Source organism: Palaemon carinicauda, chromosome 1 (assembly GCF_036898095.1).
Source record: "Palaemon carinicauda isolate YSFRI2023 chromosome 1, ASM3689809v2, whole genome shotgun sequence".
Classification (NCBI taxonomy): domain Eukaryota; kingdom Metazoa; phylum Arthropoda; class Malacostraca; order Decapoda; family Palaemonidae; genus Palaemon; species Palaemon carinicauda.
Genome location: NC_090725.1, coordinates 279,366,039 through 279,393,888, shown reverse-complemented (window position 1 = coordinate 279,393,888; position 27,850 = coordinate 279,366,039). Strand labels below are relative to the sequence as shown.

The 27,850-nt window shown below is 40.2% G+C and overlaps 2 long non-coding RNA genes across 3 annotated transcripts in view; one reads left to right on the top strand and one right to left on the bottom strand.

The window, feature by feature from the left end:
* Positions 1-10,294, top strand: part of LOC137657181 (uncharacterized) — a 32,260-nt gene extending 21,966 nt beyond the window's left edge. The window contains exons 3-4 of one of the 2 annotated variants that reach the window (XR_011047135.1): positions 2,487-2,707; positions 9,952-10,294. This is a non-coding gene — a long non-coding RNA (uncharacterized lncRNA). Of the gene's footprint in view, positions 1-2,486; positions 2,708-9,951 lie in introns of those variants that run through there. The other variant, XR_011047134.1, reaches the window with a different exon arrangement.
* A 15,430-nt stretch (positions 10,295-25,724) lies between these two features.
* Positions 25,725-27,850, bottom strand: part of LOC137644898 (uncharacterized) — a 76,643-nt gene continuing 74,517 nt past the window's right edge. Inside the window, exon 3 of the long non-coding RNA XR_011045232.1 lies at positions 25,725-27,646. This is a non-coding gene — a long non-coding RNA (uncharacterized lncRNA). The remainder of the gene's footprint in view (positions 27,647-27,850) is intronic.

The following is a 27,850-nucleotide window of genomic DNA, read 5'->3' as shown; positions in this document are numbered from 1 at the left end:
GGAGGCAAGGAAAAGGTGGGCGGAATATTTTGAAAGTTTACTGAATGTTGAGGATAATAGGGAGGCAGATATAATTGCTGTTGCAGGTGTTGAGGTGCCGGTGATGGGAGATGAGAATGAGAGAGATATTACAATAGAGGAAGTGAGGAGAGCACTAGATGAAACGAGAGTAGGAAAAGCATCTGGTATGGATGGTGTGAGAGCTGAGATGTTGAAGGAAGGGGGTGTGACTGTACTTGAATGGTTGGTGAGATTGTTTAATGTGTTTTGTGTTGTCAATGGTACCAGTAGATTGGGTTTGCGCATGTATTGTACCACTATATAAGGGTAAGGGAGATGTGCATGAGAGTTGTAATTCAAGAGGTATTAGTTTGTTGAGTGTAGTTGGAAAAGTGAATGGTAGAGTAATGATTAATAGGGTTAAGGATAAAACAGAGAATGCAATCTTAGAAGTACAGGGTGGTTTTAGAAGAGGTAGGGGTTGTATGAATCAGATTTTTACAGTTAGGCAGATATGCGAGAAATATTTAGCAAAAGGTAAGGAGGTTTATGTTGCGTTTATGGATCTGGAGAAAGCGTATGATAGAGTTGATAGGGAAGCAATGTGGAATGTGATGAGGTTATATGGAGTTGGTGGAAGGTTGTTGCAAGCAGTGAAAAGTTTCTACAAAGGTAGTAAAGCATGTGTTAGGATAGAAAATGAAGTGAGCGATTGGTTTCTGGTGAGAGTGGGGCTGAGACAGGGATGTGTGATGTCGCCGTGGTTGTTTAACTTGTATGTTGATGGAGTGGTGAGAGAGGTGAATGCTAGAGTGCTTGGACGAGGATTAAAACTGGTGGACGAGAATGACCATGAATTGGAGGTAAATCAGTTGTTGTTTGCGGATGATACTGTACTGGTTGCAGACACAGAAAAGAAGCTTGGCCGATTAGTGACAGAATTTGGAAGTGTGTGTAAGAGAAGGAAGTTGAGAGTTAATGTGTGTAAGAGTAAGGTTATGAGATGTACGAGAAGGGAAGGTGGTGCAAGGTTGAATGTCATGTTGAATGGAGTTACTTGAGAAGGTGGATCAGTTTAAGTACTTGGGGTCTGTTGTTGCAGCAAATGGTGGAGTGGAAGCAGATGTACGTCAGAGAGTGAATGAAGGTTGCAAAGTGTTGGGGGCAGTTAAGGGATTAGTAAAAAATAGAGGGTTGGGCATGAATGGAAAGAGTTCTATATGAGAAAGTGATTGTACCAATTGTGATGTATGGATCGGAGTTGTGGGAATGAAAGTGACGGAGAGACAGAAATTGAATGTGTTTGAGATGAAGTGTCTAAGGAGTATGGCTGGTGTATCTCGAGTAGATAGGGTTAGGAACGAAGTGGTGAGAGTGAGAACGGGTGTAAAAAATGAGTTGGCAGTCAGTGGATATGAATGTGTTGAGGTGGTTTGGCCATGTTGAGAGAATGGAAAATGGCTGTCTGCTAAAGAAGGTGATGAATGCAACAGTTGATGGGAGAAGTACAAGAGGAAGACCAAGGTTTTGGGTGGATGGATGGTGTGAAGAAAGCTCTGGGTGATAGGAGGATAGATGTGAGAGAGGCAAGAGAGCGTGCTAGAAATAGGAATGAATGGCGAGCGATTGTGACGCAGTTCCAGTAGGCCCTGCTGCTTCCTCCGGTGCCTTAGATAACCGCGGAGGTAGCAGCAGTAGGGGATTTAGCATTATGAAGCTTCATCTGTGGTGGATAACGGGAGGGTGGGCTGTGGCACCCTAGCAGTACTAGCTGAACTCAGTTGAGTCCCTTGTCAGGCTGGGAGGAGCGTAGAGAGTAGAGGTCCCCTTTTTTGTTTTGTTTAATTTGTTGATGTCGGCTACCCCCCAAAATTGGGGGAAGTGCCTTGGTATATGTATGTATGTTTGTTTAAAATGAACTTGAATGCTCCCTCGGTTTCTTTTCATTATTAGTTTTAAGCCTATATCCCAGTTTTATCATCCTTTTTTGTCATTTTTTTTTCCAGCATTTTCGATAAAGGATTTTCAACCTGTAGTAGTTTAGCTCTCAACTACTATGATATTTAGTAGTTAGATTTAGGAAAACAATTGATCATTCTAAGCCTTTTGTTGGAAACATTATGGTATGAAACAATAGTCCAATTGTAATATTTGATCATTTAATGTTTGTACTTTTCAATCTGTTTAATATTGTATCACATTTCTACACAATTCTATGACGTTTGATATTTCTATGCCATGTTGATGGTTTTGTAGGTAGGAAGAGGAGGCTAAACTTGATAGTCTATTTAGGAAAAACAGTAGAAATACCTGTACTACTCATTTAAGAACTGCTGTACTTGTTTAAAATGATACTTGCCATGATAATAGTTAACGAAGTAGCTGCTCTTCATCCTATTAGACCACTGATGAATCCTATTTTACTATATCTTCTTGCAAAAATCTTTGATGAAGGACTTTGCAATAAGTTTTCTCTTCTATTGCAGAAAATCCTTCAGAATTTGGTGCACTGAAAATCTTTTGCAAGGAGTCAAGAAAGCATTTCAGTTACCAGAATGCAATCAGGATCACTAGGAGGGAGAGCAACGATGCAGTCGTACTCGACCGATTAGTCGCAGGAGAAATGCAGAGCCCTTAGTCAACTATATAGCAACCCATCAAAAGTTGAAAAATTTGCTTAGAAAAAGAAAAGGATTAAATTTGATCTGTAATATGTTTACTGTATGTACAGCATTTTTTTTAGATTTATAGTTTCTACTAGACAATAGCTTTTTCACAAAGGAAAAAGGAATATTAAATTGTTGAAACGTCTCAATTTTTCAAGTCTTACTTAAATTATAAAACTTTTTCCACATCAATGGAAATTATTGTTCTAGATATGTCCCCTTATTTTCTTAGCTTAAAATGTGTTATCTGCAGCCTATTTTGCATCCATTTTCCTTGCAAACAAGCTTTTCACACCTTATCTTTATGCAGTCCTCTTTAGGCAAAAACTTTAATAAGAATTTAGTTTCTGATTTCCTCAACTTTAATCAAGGATTTTTAGGTTCATTAACATTTCAAGGTGTAAAGAAGTCATTATTTGAACAAATGTAGTCTGGTGTTGCTCTTTCTTTGAAGCTTGAATTTGGCAATAAATATTTTATCATATACTGAACATGGTGTTTGTGGAACAGTCTGCCTCTGATTACTCTTGATTAATTTTTTTTTTCCTTGGTTTTTTTTTTTAAGGTGGAAACAAACTTAGTGTATAAACAATTATCCATTACAGTATCTGATTAAGGAGCATGACTGATAACCTCTGGCTTAGAATTTTGGAAATTAAGATTATTGCATTTTTGGGGTAGCAGTATATCATATTTGTTCTTACATGAGGTACAAACTGTTAACCTTATGAAGAAGTATGACTTCAATGAAGCTGGAATCTGCCATTAAGCTTTTTAATGAGGTAAACACAGAAAGATGATGGGTAAGCCCTATATCAGGATAATTCCCCCCACCCACCCCTGGACAATTACCCCCGAGGATAGTTACCCCCTTAGGACTACTATCCTCCCCCTAAAGTATAAAAATTGGCTATCAGATGATTTAAAAAAAGGTTGAAAAACTAATTTTAGAAATTTATTCAATGCTTATGATAAGTTAGAATCATATGAATATATGAAGGTACAAATTTACATACAAAAATCTTGTAAGAAAGTAGTAATTATAAAAATTTGAAAATAAGAAAAAGTAAAATGTTTAAAAGTTGAAATTATATGCAATACTGCATGAATATTCTACCACGCCTGCTTTTGTAATTTCTAGTGACTGAAATATTGGTTGAAACATCTAAAAGTTTCTTTAAAGAAGACACTCTAGCAAAATCTGCTAGAGCTTGGACCATATGTATTTGTTGTAATGTTTGCTTTCTTAGATAGATATTAACACTTCCAAATATTTCGAGGGTAACAACCAACATTCGCCAAAAAATTTGTGCCACCCATCCACTGCATTGTTTGTTCTAGGAAGTTCATCTGCCATTTTGTTGTATGTATTCCAAATTCGTCCAAACAATGGTTCCCGCTGTTGTCCTCTTCGACATGGTCGTCTAAATACGTGTCTTAGAAGTACAGTAGTCTTGCAACGACTTTTTTCTGGGGGAAGAAGGTCACCCAGGGTTTCAGGCAATTTTGTGACGTCACAAGCCAGTACTAAAACTAAAGTTGCTATCATTTTCATAGCAGTGGAAAACTCTTTATTGTCTAGGTATCACTGCTGAAATCCATCAGATTTAATTTTTCTATATATGCTTTGACAAAAGTGAAAAAAACAACCCTTTAAGTTTGTGGGAATGCCAGTTGTAAACTCTTAATCATGGCTTTTTCAAAGTCTACCATGATAGTTTTTGGTGTTAAATCTTGGTTCAGTGATTTCAACTAGTCCAGTTAGTTTTAGTAACTTGTTTGGCTTGTATCTAGTAAAAGAGTGTATATTTAAGGCACTGAACAATCATTTACCAAAGCATGAATTTGGTACAATTGTAAATATGTCCGAGGAACTGGGTAAAATGTTCCATACAGGGACAAGTGTGATGCTTGACATTGGTTTTCCATGTTTTCTTGTGTTCCGAAGATCAGAAATCTTTTCTCAACTGGTCCTAAGTTGAAAAGCCGAAAATCTTGGCTATCTTGAGTTTTTATATGCTCATCTGTTGAAACAAGTTCTTGAATATTTAAAGGCAATGGCCATGAGCAAGACAAACGTCGATGACTTCTAATATTATTTCTTAAATGATGAATTGTTGACAGATTTTCTCCAGTTTCTTCATCAATGGTTCCTTAAACCTCTGTTTTGCATGGTTACCCTCGGTTAGTTTTAGCAAGTTCAGTCTTCACTTTAGTGCATGGGTGTTAAGCCTATTAACAACTTTTTGGTATATAAGAAATTTTAATTTAGCTTTGTAAATGGCTTTATTTCTTCCTTCTGCATATTGAAAAGAGACAAAACCATTAGCCAAGTCTTTCTGATTAACGTACGCCCATCATGCACTAATCTGTCCTTCTCTAGAACTAATGATAAATTCAATGCTGCTTAAGGAATCTCAGTTGTGTGACTGAATGCAAAGAGAATAAAGGAATTCAGCTTGAAACCATTAAGGAAAAAATTAGCTTGTAAACCATTGTAAGAAATTTTATTGTAATTATCATTTATTATTATTTGCCAAGCTACAACCCTAGTTGGAAAACCAGGATGCTATAAGCCCAAGGGCTCCAACAAGGAAAATAGCCTTGTGAGGAAAGTAAATAAGTAAACTACAAGAAAAGTAATTAACAATTGAAATGAAATATTTTTAAGAACGGTAACAACATAAAAATATTTCTTTCATATATAATCTATAAAAAAAGAAAAAAACAGGAAGAGAAATAAGATAGAATAGTGTGGCCTAGTGTACTCTCAAGCAAGAGAACACTACCCCATAACAGTGAAAGACTATGGCACAGAGGCTATGGCACTATCCAAGACCAGAGAACAAGTTTGTTTTTGGAGTGTCCTTCTAGAAGAGCTGCTTACCATAGCTAAAGAGGCTCTTCTACCCTTACCAAGAGGAAAGTAGCCACTGAACAATTACATTGCAGTAGTTGTCCCTTGAGTAATAAAGAATTGTTTGGTAATCTCAGTGCTGTCAGGTGTATGAGGACAGGAGAATATGTAGAGATAGGCCAGGCTATTTGGTGTATATATAGGCAAAGGGAACAAAGAGCCTTAACCAGAGAGAAGGATCCAATGTAGTACTGTTTGGCCAATCAAAGACCCAATACCACTTTAGCGGTAATATCTCAACTGATGGCTGGTGCCCTGGCCAACCTACTACCTATAGAGATAGAGTAACAACAGTTTATGGAAAAAAATCAGTTTGTATACAAATGCACTTTTGGAAGCAACATCATTTTAAGTAATTCTAGCTCTTTAACCGGTTTAGGGGGTCACTGTCCTCGGGGATAATTATCCTTGGGGGAAAATGTCCACTGGGTTACCCAACAGGTATCACTACCTTCACTTTGACTTCACTGGAGGGACTATCAGCGAGACTGTAATCTGTCACAAGGCCACCACCATTTTCAGTGATCTTGTGCATGCTCAGGCCGAAGATGACGTAGGAGAAGGGATATTGTAGCCGGTATCCCCAGAGTTCAAGGTTTTGCGCAGCAAGTCTTCAACTGTGAGGAAACTGGGCTCTTGCAAAAAGAAAACTGCCTCATTGGGCCTATATCACAACATAAGCGAAGAAGCTGCCCTGTCATAAGCCTAAGAAGGACAGGCTTACCCCTTGTACTCAGTACTGGTGCCAGTGAGGATTGTAAGGTTAAACCCCTACTGGTGTATCATTTGGAGAATCCTCGAGCCTCCAAGTCTCACAAAGTGCTAAAGGAGAATCTTCCAGTGATGTGGAGGGCTAATGCAAAATCCTGGGTAACGAGTCAGTTTTTGTTGAGTAGGTAAACCTGTTTCGGTTCGAGGTCTGGAAGAGAATCATATCCCTCTGAAATATCTGCTGGTGTAGGACAACGCCCCTGCTCACCTTCCTGGCCCCAGATATCCTCCTAAAATATTCCTTTATCAAAGTTCTCTACTTTCTACCTAACATCACCCCTCTCCTTCAACCCATGGAATTTTTGAAGGAGCATTTCAATATTGTGATATGCCTCGGAATCATTGATTAAGGTTGGCAGGAGTTTTCAAGGCGCAACTTTTCATGGAAGAAGCGGTGGCCTGATGCCATCTCCGTTTGAGACTTCAAGGTATTCGACGTAGCCCTAGCTGAAGGCAAAGCCAAAACCGTTGATTCTGAACCTGTTTCGCAACCTGAGGTTGGGGAACTCGTTTCACTCGTGAGGTCTGTGGGGCTGGTCGTTGATGAGTAGAACATTAATGATCATCTTGAGGAGCTTACGACAAATGACCTGAAGGAGTTGGAGGCCATGCAACTGAACGTCATTCAGGAACAGTTCTCTGGTGACGAGGATATTGACAGAGATATGACAATGGCAGAAATAAAGGAGATGGTATTTTTGTATCTTGAATTGGCCGATATCATAAATAAGAAACACCCTGAAACTTTGGGCAGGTCACTTTCTTGCACAGTTTAATGACATTTGCCCGAGTCGTTTTCGGGAACATTTTAAAAAGTAGGCAGATGACAAGCTTCCTTGGATCCTTATTTTTCAAAGAAGTCATTGATAAGCCAAGGTCAAAGTGATAAAAAAAAAATAAGAGAAGTGGAAGTTAAGATGAAATTAATGAAGTTTAGAATGTGCAAAATGTTGTAAAATGAAAAAAATATGTTAAGGGTTTTGCAAAGTCAAGTGTTAATGTTTTTTGCCATTTGTTAATGTGTTTTGTAAAGCTAAGTGTAGGTTTGCTGCCAGTTGCCCTCTTCTCCCACCACTTTCGCTTTTGAACATCGCTTCACTTGAATTTAAGGTTCCATATTTTTTATATCCTTTTCGTATTTTAATTTGTATTTGCATTGTTCTAATATCTACTTTATTTTTAGGTATTAAGAGTTAAGTTAGGTATATGGAGTGATTCAAATATATTTGACTCTATTTCATTCCGGTTTAACCTTTATTGTAAAATTTAATGTGGTGTTTACATAGGGCTTGGAACGAATTAGGAGATTTACATGTAATGGGACTTGATATATGAAAAAAACAATTAAGAAAGGCACTCTGGAACGAATTAATTTCGTATCCTGAGGTGGTACAGTATTTCTGCCTGTTGGGCAGCATATCTGTTGTCCTATAGTTCATGTGTGCGTGTAGCTAACAACCACAGTAACAATGGGAAGATGAGGGAGCTGATTTTTCTTGGATATTGCTGGCGCTTCGTCAGCAGATTTCCTTCGCTGGCAATTGTAAAGAGGAGGGTCGCTGCTCCTTTCCTTTCTTCAATATCTGCCGATACCAGAAGGCGAAAAGGGTGGTCACCTAGCTGTGCTGTTGTTGCTTGGCTTCCTTCCCGGGAGAGTGGTCATTGGCCTTAAGACTGGGGAAAACAAACTTCAAATCATCCAATTTTCTGTGCCTCGTCTTTGCCGAGTCTTCTCTAGTGGAAAAGAATAATTGACGTCGTCATGAAAGTCCAGGAATGTGAGATCAATAAGAGTTATTTTCAGTAAATTCCTACCATTAATCTCCCCCTGAGAGAGATGGTGCTAGTTCCAGAAGCGTCTCGATGTGAGTGCTGAGAATTGTCCCATAATGGGAAGAATCATTTGTGAACGTAACCCTATTGAATCTAGTTCACAATGGACGGGTTTTTACACACTAACCTGTTCGTGAACTGTTTGCCGGGAGGAGTGACGGCTAGAGTAATCCTGTTACGGGAAATGCATCTGTTCTTGCAACTGTCATACAGTCTCTGAGGGCACACACTGGCAGTCGGGTTCTTTCTCTTTTTCAGGAGAGAACTGATACATATTGAAAGTTTTCTGTATGCACTACTACTGCTGCTTCCCCTTCACTAATTACAGAGTTCCAGAGATTACAATCGAATCCTCTGATCTGATGCCTAGCGAAGAGAAAGTCACAGTTACGATAGTTGTTGTTGCACCACCAGTCTGGGTTCTCTAGGATGAGTGAAAATATTTTGCTTTTCTTTCTATTCTTTATTCCCTTTCCTTGGGGTACAGTAGTCACACTGTTTTGTTGCTGGAACATGTTTTTGTAGGTAGGCCTCAGAACGGGATAACTTTTCTATTGTTATTTGGAAGGGTTTATTCCCTCATCTTTCTAACGAGGGGAAGGATGGATAGTTAGGTAAGTTCAGCAATTTACTATTGCCTTACATTAGACACAGCATCCTACATTGATACGAGTTCCTCCATGGTCATCTGTCACTAGACAGTACTTTGCCTTTATCCTGGAAAAGGCCATAGGAAGGGGATTGGAGTCATCACTCTGCTCCCAAGAGGTGGTCTCAGTGAATAGACATCCCAGGGTTTAGCTAGCCATTTTGGTTGTAGGGATTTATTCTCGCATGTGGTGAAGTTTTCCATGAAGTAAAGTTTCATATTGAAGGTTTGTTAAGTTGGAACAAATCACAAATTTTTAAAGTGATTTGTATTTTTCCTAACTTTACAAACATTAGTCCTTTAAGTTTTACTTCTTACCTCATCAGCCCTGTAACCCCTCAATGAAGGTCAAAGTGGCTGCTCCATGTGCTGAGGAAATAGTGGGGCATCTTCCTTGTCACCCACCAGTAATTATCGGCTCATCGTTACCAATTTAAAGATTTAAAGGTCGCTCATGAATGGCAGAGGCAAGGGACAGTGACATTGCCCTAGCAATTAGGACAATGCCCTAGAGACTGACCATATATTATATGATCAGCGCCCAAGCCTTCTCTCCCCCCCCCACCTAGGACCAGGCAGTGGCTGCTGATGACTCAGCAGATAGACCTATAGGTTCCCCCAAACCCCCCAACCTTAGCTCACAAAGATGGTAAGGTTGCAGACACTAATGGCACTAACGAGTCTGAGCGGGAGACTAACTCCCCGACTGGCAAACACCAGGCAGAGACGTTACCAATCTTGGCAGTTGAGTTCCAGCTATGTGAAATCATATTCTAGTAAGGGACTCTGCTTTGTATAGTTAGGAAATAGACATTACTTTTAAATGGACGATTTTTTAAATATTTTCGTAAGAAATTTGTCAACTAGAAATACAATGCATTCCATTAGTGTTTGGGATTGATTGTTTGCTTCAGAAACGGAATATCTTAAGTCTTAAGTCTTGTAATTAGGAATTATAATTCTTAAAAGAATGCCACAGACTGTACTCCTGTAGTCAAGTAATCTGGTAAAGTTAAGGGGTTATTGTTGCATTTAGTATTAATAATAGCTGGATTTGCCTGAATCAATTTTGTTATAAGTTCATATAATGTCATTCAATGTTTCTTTGTTTTCAGGAAGTTATACTCAAGAAGAATCCCTCAACATTTTCCTGATAATGTAGGCCGACTTAATATGATGAATAATTCTTACAGAGGTTTAACCCAATGACTAGAATTTTACAGCACTGTACTGACTTTTTACTTGGCTAGAACATAAAAGTCAGTCATGGGCCTACAACATTGTAATTTTAAAAAATATGCAAGTACTTTTATTATTTCAGTACCGAATGCAGTAAAATGCATTTCAATTATTATATTTTTTAAACTATAATCCATCCTAACTTCAAGGTGGTGTCACTTGTCTGTTGACGAATATTGTTTGTATAAATTAGTTCTTTTACTTTTTGATTATGAAAACTGCAGTAGATATGGGATCAAGTGTATAATTATCGTAAACAAGTGTTAAAACTCCCTGTGATTCATGTGATGATCTAAAGAAAGGAATGGATTAGTAAATTGCTAAGAAAATATATTTTATACTAGAAGTCAATTTGTTCCCAACTGTCAAAGGATCTGCTGTAACGGGTGAATGTGATGAAGATTGTTTCTACCTTTTGGCTTTTTGCATTGCTTTCATTTTGGATAGTGTTAACATTTTCTTATTCACTGTAATTATGATGTTATACTGATCTTCATAGTTTATTAAAGCTAGATTTTGTTGGGTCTGTAAGGTCAATGAGGTTTTGTCTACCAAAGTAGTTCTTTATATGAAATGCTTTCTGTCATGGTCTCACTTACACCATGTCAGATAGTTATCCCAATTGTGGGCGCTTGTTTGATGAACAGGTGACTGATTATTTGCTTCAAGATGCAAAACTTAAGAAAAGATATTGGTGTTCGTATCGCGTTTAGGTGATTTCCTGGGTGTCTTTAAGTTATATCTATATTAGATAAGTTAGTGTTATGCAGATAAAAGGAATTTAATCTTGAGGTTGCATGATTCCGGAGTGGAATTAAAACTTAAATAAATAGTTGTTGACACTAGGTATGAGAAGTTTGGGGATGGTTTTCATATCACAGAATCAACATAGGTATGTAATATATAAGTATTATTTACAAAGTTAATGAACATACAGAGGAAATTACACACTATACTTCTTTTGGTGTACAGTATAAACGGAACTGGCTAGCCCAACCCCTCATAAAACTTTAGTATTTGATTTGTCTGGCAATCTTCCCCAGTTTTGAAGGTGAAGTATCATTCTTTAGTTGGAGGTTTCAGCACATTTCTTACCAAGTGTTGTGATGAAAGCAAAGGAGTTTGTTTCTGAATGCTTCTACTGGTAGTTTTACCAGCTTTGAAATCCTGTTATTTACTAGCTATGTGCAGTTTGACTTGGCAGCAGTTATAGCACAACTTTGTCACAGTCCTGTCAAGATTATTTTAAAGGCTCTTTAACATCCCTTTTCAATCGCCTGCTGGGGTTTGTCTATAATGTCTCGGAACTTCAAATCTTTGTTCCTGTTACCGTGGGTGATGCATAGGGCCATAGTATCACAATCCCGGTGTCTGACCTGTGGTTTTTCTAGTTATGCTTAAATATTTGCCTCTTAACAGTCTTCTTGGTGAGATGCTATTTTCTCTAGAAAGATTACTGTTCATTAACAGTTATGATGATCAAGAATTTGGTCATTTCCTTTAGGAAGTGGCTTCTCTAACATTTTCCCCTGGTTTGCTGCACTTTGTCACAATTATTGTGGTTATTCAATTTGGCAGTCATTTTTTAATTATGTAGTCTTCATTCTTTTGGAACTTGAAATTTTTTTTTAAACCATTTTGAAGTCTATCTGTAGAAAGAGACTAAACAAATCAATACTTTGTTTTTTATGGTTAGAAATTGCTCAAAATATTTTGGTATTTTTTTTTTTTTTATGGTTAGTTTAAGTACTCAGAATATTTTACTGGAAAGCTGCACAATTGTTATTACTATTTTAGGCCATTGTGAAAATCTCTCATAAGTTGAAGGGATAAATTTACTATCCCTTGATTAAAGTTTATTCATAAAGGCTTTGTTTAAAAGAAATGTAAAATTGTCTAGATAAAAATGAAGAGATGAGAAAGTACAATATCATGTAGGCATAATTTCCAGATTTTAAAAAATGTAAACATATTTTGTTTCCATATACTGCCTAATCCATAATTGAAAATTGTCATGTGGAATAACCTTCAGAAGGTCATCAAAACTTAATTAGGCATGCGATGGGAAGTGTTGAAATTATTGGCTTTAGTATCTTTATTTTAGGTCTTGGTTATTAATTTAGTTTTGTACCAACTGTGTGTCACACGATCATACATAGTAACGACATTTCATTTTTTGTATATGTTATGCTTGTATCTTCGCTCTCCCTTCGCACTAATAGAACCTGAAATAACACGTCTATTTTTCTCACCGGTGAGAAAGACATGCTATTTCAGGTTCTATCAGTGCGAGGGGAGAGCAAAGATACAAGCATAATATATACAAAAAATGAAATTTCGTTACTATGTATGATCGTGTGACACACGGTTGGTATAGTTTCATAATGAATTTCCTTTAAGTTTACATTCGCAGCTAACTTCGGGAGGAAAGATAATAGATTACCAATGAAAGATATGTTTACTATTTCTTCATGACACTTTTACTCCAGCTATTTTATTTTCAATTGGTGAAGCTAAACAAGAAATATATCTATATAATTTTAAGACCTAAGTAGTAATATGGAGGATAAGAAAAACTGTGTTCATTTATATATTAGACCAATTTGTAAATCTGGCATGTAAAAACCTAGGGGAATAATTTAGTCTTATTTTGTAATGGTGAAACAATGCTTGTTACTTAAGAACTTTAAATTAGCTATATCCGAACAAAAACAACATAATTAGCTATTTCTTATCAAAGCATTGTCCGTAAAATGAGGGATGTGTATCAGGCAGTATAGATGAGTTATGACAAAGGTACTCTGATACCTTGTGGGTTGTGAAATACTGTATGCCATATGTAACCCAACTTTTGGTTTTAACATCTTTATAAGTTTCAACATTGCTGGCTTGTCAACATCTTGAGAACATTATATGAAAACTGTAGGAATATTTATTAGTGTGAAATAAATGTACATGTAAAAAAGTTTAGGTGTGTATATAATAAAATTAACATGTAAAGAGAAAAACAAATATACAGTACAAAACACTGATCAAATTTTTTATTCATAAAAACAAAAACAAAAAAAATTTTTCCCTAATACATTGATGTCCCCCCAAAAATGGGGGCTAACCTCATGGAACTGCTTTTGCTGGTTTTTGAGAGCTCTGCCTGCTACCCAGCTTAGCAGAGAACCTTGGTAGTCCTAATCAGTTCCAAAATCACTCCCATGAAGATTGTGGTGGTGATGTCTTTCTTCTGATTAAGTACGGTAATGACAATTGTTTGCTCACAGGAAGCAGTCTGTAACTGGGACAACTCCCAACTTGTTAATATTCATCAAAATAGGTATCTTCACAACAGTATGACTAGTCTTAAAAAATCTTGAAGCTCTGCTGCTAATATCGTTAAACGTGTTGACAAGAGTTATGTAAATTGAGATACTTAAAGGTCTTCATAATATTCACAGTACCAGAGATAGCTTTGGTTACAAGAGTACATAAGTTTCCTAAGCCTCACTTGTAACTTTGCTAATTTATTGGGATTTTGTAAAGTCATAATAGAGCATCAAATTGAATTCAAATTTTAAACTTGAAATCATATAGTTTACCTTTGACACTAGTCTTTGGTAAATGAGTTATGACGGTCATGTTGGCTTAAAATTATAACTGATAAGAATGAAAGTATCTTGAAAATTTATCCACAAATCTGTAATTGGACAATGTCACTATAGTGTTAAGGTGTTGGCCTCATCAGATATTTTAAGAGGCAATTCAGTTTTGTTACATATCCTAACTTCATGATATGCTGCATAGTTTAGAATTTTAGTTCATTTTTTAAATACAGAATCATCAGAGGATGACGGAATTAGCCGTAACACTTCCACACTTCTTGTAGAGCAACATTTCTATAAGCAGAATAATTTCAACAGCTTGATGCAAAATTTATCAGAGTATGAATGTCTCTTAAATAAAACCTGTAATATACAGTACAGTAAATGCTTCCCTGAATTCATAATTTTTATTAAAAGGAAAACATTTCCATATTATTCAAGCAGTTACATCGGCTTAATTTGAATTGAACAGGAAGAGTTTCTCAAATGTCTGCTCAATCATACATTTGAGGTTGATAATGCAGTATTGAATTTTATGATTAATACAGTAGCTAACCTGAAGTATCTTTATATCATTGCACCAGTAAGAACATTATAAAGCCACTAGTAACCCCAAAAAGTTTTACAGCACTATATTTCAAAAATTTTATAATTACACTACACAATTTTTACTAGTATCTCATTTACGTTATAACTGACTTTTGAGACTTATCAATGCAGTCAGTTATCCCATGCAAATTCCAGACATAAGTATTTAAATTATCAAAAATGACTTAAAAATTCCCTGAACATGAGCACGTTATCATTAATGTTCAGACATTTATAGTTTATTTAAGCGTTGCATATCACCACTACTGACAGGAGTCCTTATTACAAATACAATTCATTATACCAAAATGATAAGAGGCTCTCTAGAAAGCAGTAAAACCGAATACATGACTAAGATATGATTTATGCCATGCTTCTCAAATGCACAAAAGACTTTGGAAAAGGGGATGACATCAAATGCAGAGTACTACCCTGACACCCCAGCTTCACCCCAGCTAGTTATGTGCCAGATCGGACTGTTGTCACATTCCCCTACACAGACGAGTTAGCACAGGGAGCACACCTTCTAAGGTTAGACTGAAAGACACGGCATTGGTAGTAAGGTAATCTTGAATACCAAAACAAATCAATCAGTACCTCCCTTGAAGGGTAACTACCTGACCTATAAATTAACTTGAAATGTCCATACATATTAAAGTTATTTCCTGCATATTCTGTAAACCAAAATTGTTCAAAAATACCCATGGCCAACTTATATATATATATTTGTATCTAATTTTCAATAGAATTCTTTTGGAAATATTACTGCTTCCATCTTAAAACGCTTCCACTTAGATCCTATTTCAACTGACCTTAATGCACCAACAGATTCTTAAAAAGAACAACTGCTTCAACAAACATAAATCTGGTGATGAAACCATTTCTCCATAAGCATCACACTCCAAAGCCTTCTAGATAAAACATCCTAAACACACAAACAACAGCTAAAGATTAATCAATGTGAAATAAGTCATGGTATTCAACCTAAACATCAATTAGTATTCTAAGTTATTTCCCATTTAATAAACTTCTATAATAAATAACATAGCTTTAGAATTACTACTAATCCAAAAGAATACCAGAGAAAAAAAGTAGAGCCCTTACAAACAGGGATCAAACACATTTCAATGCTTAACAAACAAGACAAAGTATTTTTGTGTACAGTACCCAAAAAGGAAAGAAGGTTCTATGCAACAACCAAACAAGGATCAAATCATTCAAAACCACTACTGTACAAGTTCTTTAGCAGACAATATCATAAACAAGAAAGATTACACTAAAATGTACTAGTTGCCCCTTTTAAGCCTCGATGATCACATAACCGCTTCCTATCAACTATACTTCATATCCTGGAAATAAGATGCACATCTCCCTGGGAGATGTAGAAACACAAGGTGTTATCTATGAAAATAAACAGCAACCAACACCTAAAGCATTCCTGTAGCATACCTCCCTTTATTCTTTTCCTTCTAACACACAGCTGAATTCTATCAGTTCAAAATGAAAATAGAACCCACACCAACTGCTAGGATAAAGGAAGAATCATTAGCCTTCAACTATGATGATGAAACAATTAACACTTGATTCAAATGGAGCAATTCAAACTGTTTTGGAAACTGAACTTAAGACAGCATACAATATGAATTCAAGGTTTGGACAATTAACACCAAAATAGAAATAGAGAAGATCAAGTAAGCTGTGTTTCTCAGAAATACAACTGTACATATCCTGGGATGAGGAAGCCGACTTCAAATGTGTATATTAAATAAGAACTCTAATACAATATTTGTAACAAGAGGTCTGCAAAGATACCAAAACACCTCATCAGATTACGGGCTGCCAACGCATGAAGCCATCTTTTAAGTAAGGTAGGGCAATCTAAAACAAACGAACAAACCTCATCAGAAAGAAAAATTTAAAAGTAAACTGGACTTATAAACACAGATGGAACTCTGGGATTGGGAAAGCTAATTTGAAGAAAATAGCAATACTGTATTAAAGTTAACCCTTCCTAATACAAATTAAATGGTGGAAATGTCTAACAATTACAAGTGGGTAAACTTTCAAACTAGAATAAAGTGGACAAATTCTTCAAGGACATCCCATGACAATTGAGGTAACAGAAATGTCAGAGTTGGCAAATTAAAATAGATTCCTTCCTGCATTACTTTCTCCACTGCTCTACGACTTTCCATCTTAAGACGGCTATGACTCAACACAAGCCAAACTGCACCAAAGACAATGTCCAACACTATCCTACACCTATAAATCTTCCCACCACCAAAAATTACTAAAATAGACTCCACTACACAGAACAAAAATATTCTATGAACAAATCATTGTGGTTTATTTCTAACCAAACAATTACCTTGAAATTAGTTCCATATTCTGCCTTCCAACCATTAAACAGTAATTATTGATTCTGTACCTCGGAAAGGGCTTTCTATCATATACCTGCATGGTTAGCCAGACAAAAGATAAATGAACTCGATTACCTACCACATGAAATACAGCAACCAAAATAAACATACTTATGAAACAAATATAGAATTCAACATATTGTCATTTGCAAATCAAGCAGGGAAGCAATAACAAACCTCGTCAGTACAAAAAGGACAGTAGGAATCCCAAGGTAAATTCCTTAAACAAATGCTTTAGTGATAAAAAACATTTGTAATATGAATTTTGGACTTGCCTAGAGGTACTGACAAGAAGAAAAGTTAACAGTGCTGCAGAGATTTGATTCAACGAAAGGGAGACGAATACTATAACGAAAAATACAGTAAGCATCATAAAAGTACTGCTAGAAAAAACACTGAAGAACAAAATTAACAATCAACATATTCACAAAAGATAGCAAAGACTATGGCTATTGAGGAACATATATAATGCATCATATTTTGTTGCAAATATTGCAATTTTTGTAAAGGATAAACAATCGTAAAAGGAGCATTTGCCATAATGAAACCAAACTGCGAAAGAAGGATGGGTGGTCAGTCAATAATTATGACTTCCTACTTGAAAGCTGAAGATCAAAGTCCACATGCCTTTGGTAAAGCTGATGAAACCACAAAACAAATAAATAAAAAGAATGATGGAAAATTAGTTTGTACTTGCAACTTAGCATAAAAAAGCTCGAGGTACAGTAACCAAACAGCTTTGAGCAATTACAGTACATCTTAAGTTGCACTGAAAACATTACGAGATAAAAAACTGAACATCATAGACAATTACCTTCTTTCTTTATATGACAAAACTGTCTTCTAAATACAGGCTGAGAAAAAATCTAGAATTAGGGCAGATGACCAAAACAACAGGACATAATGATGTCCTGATCCCATCGATATCCTTAAAATGATTTTCCATGAGCCTCTCAAACTGTAAGGCCTGACACGGTACATCCTACCATGTAAGTTACAAAGCTTATAGGTGAGTAACTAGTGACCACAATACAGAAAGAATGAGAAGCATTTGACTAGTAGCTTTCAAAATGAAAAAAAAATCCCAAAGCAGGATAAAATAAATCCTGGGCAATCAATATGAGAATCCTTCAAACCAAAGGAAAATAAATCATAAATGGCCCTACAATTACAGGTTGGAAAATTTCTATCAAAACAAAGAATTCAACCCACTGGAGTACCACAATAAATGAGGATTAAGATCCCAAATGTGCAACAGCTCTATCTCTATAAAGAAATATAGTTGCAGGTGATTTTAGAATTTAAGTACAAATAAATCCTTGAAATTATTGTGGCAGTAATCTCTACAAGAGGGAAAATGAAGCATGTGAAGAGAGTCTATCATGACAAAAATACTTTTTTCCCCCCATTGAAATCTACGTTACTAAATGAAGCCCTGGTTTTCAATAACAAAACACAAAAGTAGTTTTAAGATGCATAAGCTGAAACTAGAAACTGCACAAAATTTTCTTCAGTGTGTTTGTAATTTCAACTAAAACACTAAGGGTACTTTGGAATCCAATGCCATTAGGTTAACAATAAAAAAAGCATTCCTTTTATATTACAATGAAAATTGTATCAATATCTGACTTTTTAAAAAGGTACATCTAAATTAGTCTAAAACGTCTTCATTATCCTCGCTTAAAAAGCTTGTGTGTATATAAGCCACACAAAAATTTTTAAATTTCCAATCAAAGTATTCTTAAGAGTTATGCTTGACTTTGTGGTCAGGTCATGCCTTTACTTTAGCTAACTTTCAATAAAAATCTGACTGCAGTACTCCATTAAAAGACCCTCAAATTTTGAAGTTATGCTTGACTCTGTAGTCAGGTCATGCCTTCACTTTAGCTAAATTTCTATCTAAATCTGACTGCACCACTGCACTAAGACCCTAAAATATAATGGCATTTTTAATGAAAATTACAGATCACACATTTTTTATCTGATCAAACTATTACTCAAACTAAGTATCTAAACCTGATTGCGGTAAATATCTTTTTCTGACTTTTTTATGAAAATGACATATCACCTCTGCAAGAAATGTACAGTGGAAACAGGGACAATTTGATACAGTACCAGAATATATAATGAAAGCTTTTTACCTAGATTACAAGGGGATTGTAGTGACATACAACTACTGTAATGGGTATCAATTCCCATGAACTCCTTGGCTTAAACACCTTTTTAATACAGTACTGTACTCTAATATTTCTACCTTGTAATAATATTTTCGTGACATCGGTTAGTGATCCTGACTTTACACTGATTGCTAAATAGTAAATCCCAGGTTGTAAAAGTTGGGTTTCACTGCCTATTTCAAGTTACCTGTTATGAAAAGTATTGCAAAATATGACAAATTCAAAGATAACTTGTATTTTTCCTAACCATACAAACCTTAGCTATTTACATTGGGTTTACCTTTTAGCGCAGCTGAAATGGCGAGCCATTAGAATTTAACGAGGGTGTATTACCCCCGCGCTAGTTAGCGGGGGGGTAGGGGAGTGGTACCTAGCTACCCCTCCCCCCCTCACACACAGGTGAATGCTCACTTTCACTTAGAGGTAGGACTTGTCTTGGGGGACAGGGCTGGTGGGCAAATATGTGTAAATAGCTAAGGTTTGTATGGTTAGGAAAAACACAAATTATCTTCGAATTTGTCATTTGTTCCGTAACCGAAATACAAACCACGCTATTTACATTGGGTGACTTACCCCTTAGGTAGGGTGGAAAGTCCCCAGCCATACTGGTTTTGGCTTTACCCGGGGACTCAGAATCCGAGTGAGTCGCACTCGAGAAAAGGAGTCCCTGCACCTCACAAGTTCCTTGCTCCGCAAGGAACCGTGTGGCCTACATAAGCTTGTGTGTGAAGGAAGAAGTGTGACCCGTCCTAGGCAGTTGACCTGGAGTTCCAGAAGGAACTCTAGGTTAGGACGTTCCCAATACCACCTCGTCAGGGTATGGGGGACGCGACAGTATTGACTCAATACTCGGAACACAAGGGAGCATGGTTTACCTGCAGAGGTTCGAGGTCAACTATGCAGAGACCAGGATGCTGCTTCCACGTAGAGGGGATGATGAAGAAAGAAATAAGGGCCAGACATACTTCTTTCGTTCATGTAGACTAAAACCTGATAACAATGCCCTCAACCTTCTGCTACCTGTCCAAAAAGGAGCCTGAGGTTAGACCAGCTGTTGTGTAGCCACCACAGAGCGATAGAAAACGTATCGAGACTCCTGTGGGTCACGCCCTGCAGGAAGCGGGCTGCGAAGGTCATTAGACGCCTCCAGACTCCAGCTTGTAGCACCTGCGTCACAGAGTAGTATTACTCGAAGGCGAGGGACGTTGCGATGTATCCAACATCGTGCTGTAGGGCGACGTGACGGGGGAGGGTCTGGAGACAGGTCGAGATAAATGTCCTTGAGTCCGGGCTGAAGAGGTATTCTGGTGACTCTCCCCCGTGTCCTCCTTGTGCCCCCAAATCGGCTGCAACTGAGGACAAACTGCAGCTGTTCCCAAAACTAACCTCTCGATTCCTTTACTGGCAAGAAAGAGAAGGTCTTGGGACATCAGATACAGAATGGAGACTCGAAATCTTGAAGGAATTGGACCGAAGGGCCGGGACCCCCAGATTCTGAGTCTAGCCAACAACTCAGGAGCGAACCTGAATGTTGCCTTCCCCTCTTCCTTAGAAAGGGCGGAGTCGTACGAGACCAAGAAGATTGCTTACACACTGGCCGCGGCCAGAGTGAGCAGGAGACCCAAGACGGAATACAATCCGAGGCCTGTCGTAAAGGGTCTTGAGAAGATCTCTTAAGGCACTAAAAAGTTCGAGCTATGCTCCTAGTTGGAGGTCTTCCTCCGGCTAGGGCAGGGACGACCGTAGCTTCGCATGAGCGAGGAAAGATCCAGCGGGCAGGAAAAAGTTATTCCTTTAAGCCTGAAGGTCAGGGAAAGGCTGAGCGACAGGCTTCATTGCCGAGAGCGGAAAGGAGTTTCCTCCCGCCAAAAGGCAATAAGACCGTTATTGCTGGAGAAGAGGCCTCAAGGGAAGAGGTATATCTCCCACGGCACCAACCACCGAAGACTCTTCACTTTGCCTGGAAAACCCCTGCGGATGACTATCGCAGATGACGCGACCTCCGTACCGCGACTGTAGCGGGTTGTCTCTTCTTGAGGAGGAGGCGAAGTGTCTCCAGGCATGAAGCCGAAGCGACGCCCCGGTTCGGGAAAGATGTTGCAGTGTGGTTGTTTGAGTAGTCTGCGCCGTGGGAGAAGCTCTCCCGGGAGTTCCGTCAGGGGAAGCAAAGGGTACAGAAACCGTTCTGCGCATAGTCCCAGTGGAGCTCTCCCATTGAAAGGTTGACAGACAACCTGGTCTTGTTGAGACCCATTGTCCACAGACAAAAAGGAGGGAAGACGCAGGCGTCGAAGTTGTCCCACCATCACCGGAATGCATCTTGCCAGAGTCTCGGGGTCTGAGACTGGGGGGAAGAACAGCGGAAGCTTGAGGTTCCAAGCTGTCGCGATCAGGTCACCCAGACCAGGACTTGCTGGTTACTCAAGGCCAAAGACCCCCGGTACACTCTCTCTACGAGGCTCTGCTCGGATAGTCGGAGAGAACATTCCTCTGCCTGGAATGAGAGAGCCGATGGTGGTATTGAGAGTATCTCAATCATCTCGGCATCTCTACTGCAAGATGTGAAGGTGAGAAAATGCGTCCCCTGCTGGTTAGAACACGCCAGAATCATGAAGTCGACGTGCACAGAGCGACTCGGCAGGAGCTGTAGGATCTGTAGAGGGGCCAGACTACGGCCCCTAAGCCTGCCTGAATGATGGAGAGGTATCCTTCAGGTCCTGACCATAGGCCTGGACCGGAACATGCCCCCCCCCCCCGCTTTTTCTTTGACGAGTTCGAGAACAGCATCAAGAATGTGGGGAAAGGACGAGGATATCTACTACCATCAAGAGGTTCCATAGGTCAACACCCATTGCAGGTCTAATAGTTCCGCTGGTCCCATAGGGGCCAGGAAGTCCGGTTAATCGTTGCCTGAAACCACCGGAACTTGGACCGCCCCTCATGGAACTTATCCTGAGGCGACCGTTCGGACTATAGACGGGTCAATGAGGAAAGGAGAACTAGGAAATGTTCCAAGGTAGGGCTGAAAGCTCTGCTTGACTGAGAACAGGTACTGCAACTCTCCTCAGTCTTGCCACAGTCAACCGAAGGGAAGGCTCGGAGGATGTGGCAACAGAATCTGGCGTCCCCAGGTGGTCACCCATCCAAGTACCGACGTTGCTTAACCTCGCTGGACGGACGAGAAGTGGGGTTTCCAACGTGGTAAGGCCGTTGACTCAATATCATGGCCAGATACTCCAGATGTTGAGGCAGAAGAAGAGAAGGCTCCAAGCAAAATACCATGAACCCACACTCATGGTAAGCATCCGGAAACTTGTCCCGGGGAAGGGCTAACCCAGGTTCTGGAAAGAGGAGTGTTGCTCAGACCTCCCTGAAGTTTCTTCCTATTCTTGCAAGTGCCATGCTCTGCGTTTACGGGGTGAGGCCGTGTTCTGGAAATCCGCTCCAGAAGAACTCGCCAGGCTGGCCATGCTGCGAAAACCCCAATGGGAATCGTGGTCGCAATCGCCCTGGAGCTCGCGCGATGGTAATTCAAAGATTTGCGCGTGGGCGAACGTGGAAGCGCCCATGCGCGGTCACGCAGGAACGCAATCGAAGGTGAGCGAAGGAGCGCAGAAGGAGGGCGAGCGTGGTAGGAAGGGCGAGAGCTGGTGGTCGGCGAGCGATAACCCATAGACGAGCAATGGATACTGCAAGAATTAAGCCGACGTTTGTGCGAAGAAACACTGTAGGTTCGAGCGATGGAACACCGTCGGTTCGCGCGACGGAACACCGTCGGTTCGCGCGACGGAACACCGTCGGTTCGCGCGACGGAACACCGTCGGTTCGCGCGACGGAACACCGTCGGTTCGCGCGACGGAACACCGTCGGTTCGCGCGACGGAACACCGTCGGTTCGCGCGACGGAACACCGTCGGTTCGCGCGACGGAACACCGTCGGTTCGCGCGACGGAACACCGTCGGTTCGCGCGACGGAACACCGTCGGTTCGCGCGACGGAACACCGTCGGTTCGCGCGACGGAACACCGTCGGTTCGCGCGACGGAACACCGTCGGTTCGCGCGACGGAACACCGTCCGTCCGCGCGACGGAATACCGTCCGTCCGCGCGACGGAATACCCTTGGTTCGCGCGCGGGCGAACATTGGAGAGCATGGGCGCGGACGCCCATGAGCGTAGACATGCAGGCACGTGGGCGTGTGGGCGAGCGGTCGCGCGGGCGAGCGGTTGCGCGGGCATGCGGGCGAGCGAGCGGGCGCGCGGGCGAGCGGGATGGCGATGGCGCGTTGTGGCATGTCGACGCGATGGTGAGCAGCATGCGCAGGTGAGCGATCGCGCGATGGCGAGCAGCATGCGCAAGTGGGTGCGCAGGTTGGCGGTCGCGCGATGGCGATCAGCATGCGCAGGTGGGCGGTCGCGCGATGGCGAGCAGCATCCGCAGGTGGGCGATCGCGCGATGGCGAGCAGCATCCGCAGGTGGGCGATCGCGCGATGGCGAGCAGCATCCGCAGGTGGGCGATCGCGCGATGGCGAGCAGCATCCGCAGGTGGGCGATCGCGCGATGGCGAGCAGCATCCGCAGGTGGGCGATCGCGCGATGGCGAGCAGCATCCGCAGGTGGGCGATCGCGCGATGGCGAGCATCATCCGCAGGTGGGCGATCGCGCGATGGCAAGCAGCATCCGCAGGTGGGCGATCGCGCGATGGCGAGCAGCATGTGCAGGTGAGCTAGTAGCTGGCGAACCATGTTCCTTCAGAAGTGTTGGAGAACGTTGGCGTGCCGGTTGTAACACACGCGGGCGATCCGGAGATCGCCGAGAGAGAGGTGATCGCTGGCGAGCTGATGATCGCCGGCGAGCTGATGATCGCTGACGAGCAGAAGACAACGCGTGGAAGCCTGCGCATAGAAGAAGAGAGTCCTTGACCCAGACCTGAACCGAAGTTCTAGATCGCGAGGGCGAACGTGGACGCACAGGGCGCGTAACAGGAACCAACAGGAACAGCAGGGATGATCATCATGAGAGCGCTGATGAGCAGGAGAGCGCCTGTGCACTAACACTGAGCAGGAGAGCGCCTGTGCGCTAACACTGAGCAGGAGCAGGAGAGACCACAGCAGAAGGGCGCGCAGGGGAACCCTGACACGCAAGGGAAGAACCCCCGTGGGAGGCAACCATTTGCCCCGAAGGGATCGTCGTCCGTCGGGAGACTGATGTCCGTCGGAAGACCGTTGTCTGTCCGCCGGGAGACTGATGTCCGTCGGAAGACCGTTGTCCGTCGGGAAGACCGTTGTCCGTCGGGAATACCGTTGCCCGTCGGAAGACGAGATCAGACTGCTGTCCATCTGCACCAAGGCGGAAGATCAAGAAGGAGGAGTTGTAGGCTGCAAACGGAGATTCAAAAAGGTGCCTCTTAGCACCCTTATGGGAAGATGAGAGGCCCTTACGACGAGGCGGACGGTGGGCCTTACGGCGAGGGAGGCCAACAGCAACAGCAGCAGAAGAATCCTCCGAAGAGGAGTCTCTATGAGTGTACTCTCTCGCGAACGAAAGAGAAACACTTCGTAGAAGAGACTGGTCAGCCAGTGACCTAAAAGGAGCAATCCTCCGAAGAGGAGCTCCTGCAGTTGCCCAGCCCCTTGAGCGAAACTGCAGGTGTGACCGCTCAGCACCAAGAGCATAGTCGTACGAAAAAAAGGCAAGAGAAGAACCCCCCAAAAGGGGAAAAACTCAAGCCTGGACAGGAAAAACTTCCCTCGGAAGGAAAGTTACCCGCCCAAGGAGGCAAGCCCCCTGAGAGTTCTAAAATGAACTCGAGAGCTGTCCGTCATCACGGGAGTACTTCCAGTAGAAGGAGACACGCCCCTGACGAAAATACAAGGGGGGAGGCAGTAACAGCCGAATCCCCAGGCCTCAACAAGACAGCTCACACCGTTGCCTTATTACAGAAACGAACTAGATCGGTAACTGTAAAAAAATAAAACAAAAATCATTAGTACACATTCATTCCCCCGGGAAGGCTCCGAAGAGGAATCCCGAGGGAAAGGAAACAAGAATTACACAACAGGCACGTGCCCTCACAACCACTTACACTCACGGAAGGAGAGTTGTAACCAAAACAGAATTATAACAATTATAATTATGTAACTATGTAATTATGTAATTTAAAAATGAATGAACACTAAAGAAAGAACGAAAACCCCGAACGGAATCGTTCTACAAGCTGAAAAAAAAAAAACAACTACAATTAGATTCATAAACTAATTGAGACAAACTTACGGCGTAGCAACCCCCCCACACGGAAAGGAAGCTACAAGGGCGTAGTAACACGTAGTAAAAGGGTGAACGACCTCAAGAGAGAGAGAGAGAGAGAAAGACCGAAGTCAAACTCGATCGTCACCCATAAAATACGCCGTGGTGGCCAAACTGCCGAGGACACCACGTAGATATCGTACACTACACACACAACTCTGAAAAGGAAACTTACTGATTTCTATACTCAAATATATATAAAAACATGAAAACATGTTCACATATATATTGAGTAAAAGAAAAGTAAGCGATTAAGTAAAGACAAAACAAACAATGGCTGCCAAGAGAGGACCAAGACAGAGACGTCTGTCACAGTCCGAGCCAAAAGTGAAAGTGAGCATTCATCTGTGTGTGAGGGGGGGGAGGGGTAGCTAGCTACCACTCCCCTACCCCCCCGCTAACTAGCACGGGGGTAATACACCCTCGTTAAATTCTAATGGCTCGCCATTTCAGCTGCGCTAAAAGGTAAACCCAATGTAAATAGCATGGTTTGTATTTCGGTTACGGAACAAATAGATATTGCAGCTTGCTTAGCTCAGCCATCAAAACAAGATTAAAATCTGAAGTGTTCTAATTAGACTACCCATCACCAAGAAATATAGAAGTCTCACAACATGGGAAGTTATCTCCACTTCACGCGACTTTCCAGACTCAACATGAAAATCTGATGGTAACTAACAATTTTAGGAAGAAAAATTTGCCTTTTGAAAAGTTCCTCCACTATCAACCACATCTAATTAACAGAAACCGCTCGATACACATCAACGACCACAGCATGTTAAGACGTCATAGAATATTTAGCAACTTATTAAGACAAGTACCAAATTCTGGAACACAAACAATTTTGAATGTTAAACACTGTCAGTGATGCCATGGTCACTAGAACCATGTGAACCTTATCTTCGCAAGATTTTTCTTGCCAATTTGCTTTAGACTTTTTGAACAGGACAGCAGGGAATAACAATACTATGTATGAACTATTCAAGAAAATTAAAGGTTGCTGCATCAAATCTGAATGAAATGACACAACGATTTGCATGTTACACTCTTCTTTGGTCAATTACTTATTTAAAAAACATAACACATCATTAATTTTAGACATGTAAAGAGTAATACTGGACTCCTTTCCAGAAAGCTTCTCCCATTTTAAATATAAACAAATGTGCTCAAAACTCTTCCACGTCTTTCATGGGACAAGTTACAATTCTAAACTAAAAAGGCCCTAGCATTAAAGATTTTTACACTCACATTCATTGTGGCTTTCAATGGTCCCTAAGATGCAATGATATACTGTACGTAATATACTTCATATTATCAACTATATTTTCACAAAAAAACAATGAAGCACTCAAAACTTCAGGAGCGTAACTGAACTTACAGTACATGAATTTATTCTTATTCACATTAAATTAAAACAGACTGCTTTGCAAAATATAGAAATATATTTCCAATCGATCAATAATTATAATACAGGGGCAGTCACCAAACTAGGCACTATCTAAAATACATTCATATCATGGTAAATTATGCATCTAACAGTAGAATATGTTCTAATTATAAAAGCATTGAACTTTCAATGGTTATGGGAGATCTACTGCTGATTATTACACTTCCTGAGGCTTCTGTTTTCAAAACTGAACTTATTGTCTAGTCTATACAGTTACTATAAAACTAAGATTATACAACAAAACTGAATCACCCACAATATCTAATAAAAAGGAAGCCTTTAAATTCTATGATAAAATTATCTAACTAGTGCACTTTTCTATGAATTACATTTTCCAGGTACAATATTCTTTTAAATCAATTATAATAAAAAAAAAAATAAAAAAACATGAAGGGCAAAAGCTCTTCTAATGGAGTATGAAACTCGTGAAATAGGTCATACTAGGTCATTACAAAACTTTAAAACTCAAAATCTATTTTTTCTCTAATCATAATTCTAAAAGAAATATATGCTCTGTTAGCTAAGTAGAACTAAACAAATCTGACTTTGTTAAGTTACAACTGTGACTGAAGATTTTTCTTGCAGCCTCTATTGTCAAAAGACTATCTTTGGTTCTGCAATATTTTAAACATCCTTCAAAATCTATGATCAGTCCGGTATTTATAAACTCAATATCAACAAGAAAATGACAAAAGCTGAGTTTCAAGTTATAGATATTTCAAGACTATCAAACTGTTCTAGATACCTATTTGATGTAACATTAAACAATTAACTGGAAGACAACCCAGTGACAAACTGCTCCCAGAAACCAACCAGATGTCACAAACCATTTCAGCATTTCATCGAGGGAAGAAAAACAGCACCACCACATTCGTCACGGGATGGAATCCTGCATGATTAAAACTTCTATAGATTATGGCTTCTGGTGGCAAGGCAGCAGGAGAGGAGATTCAAGAAGTTCCAGCGCTGTTCCATGAAGCTAGCCCCTTGGGGTGGTGGCACTTGTTTCTTTATTAATACCATTTCCAAACAACTATCTACACCTGGAAGAGAACTTCAACTTTAGATTCAGTATAACAGTAATGTCACCAGAACACAAGAACTTCATTTTGACATAAGTCTGCGATCGTATTGAACCCAAAGCAAGAAAAATTATTTTCAGTAACAATTATTTAGTAACAGTTCATTATCCAGTTCTTTTAAGAATGTAAACAAATAACAATAACCTCCAAATTATGCTTTGATTA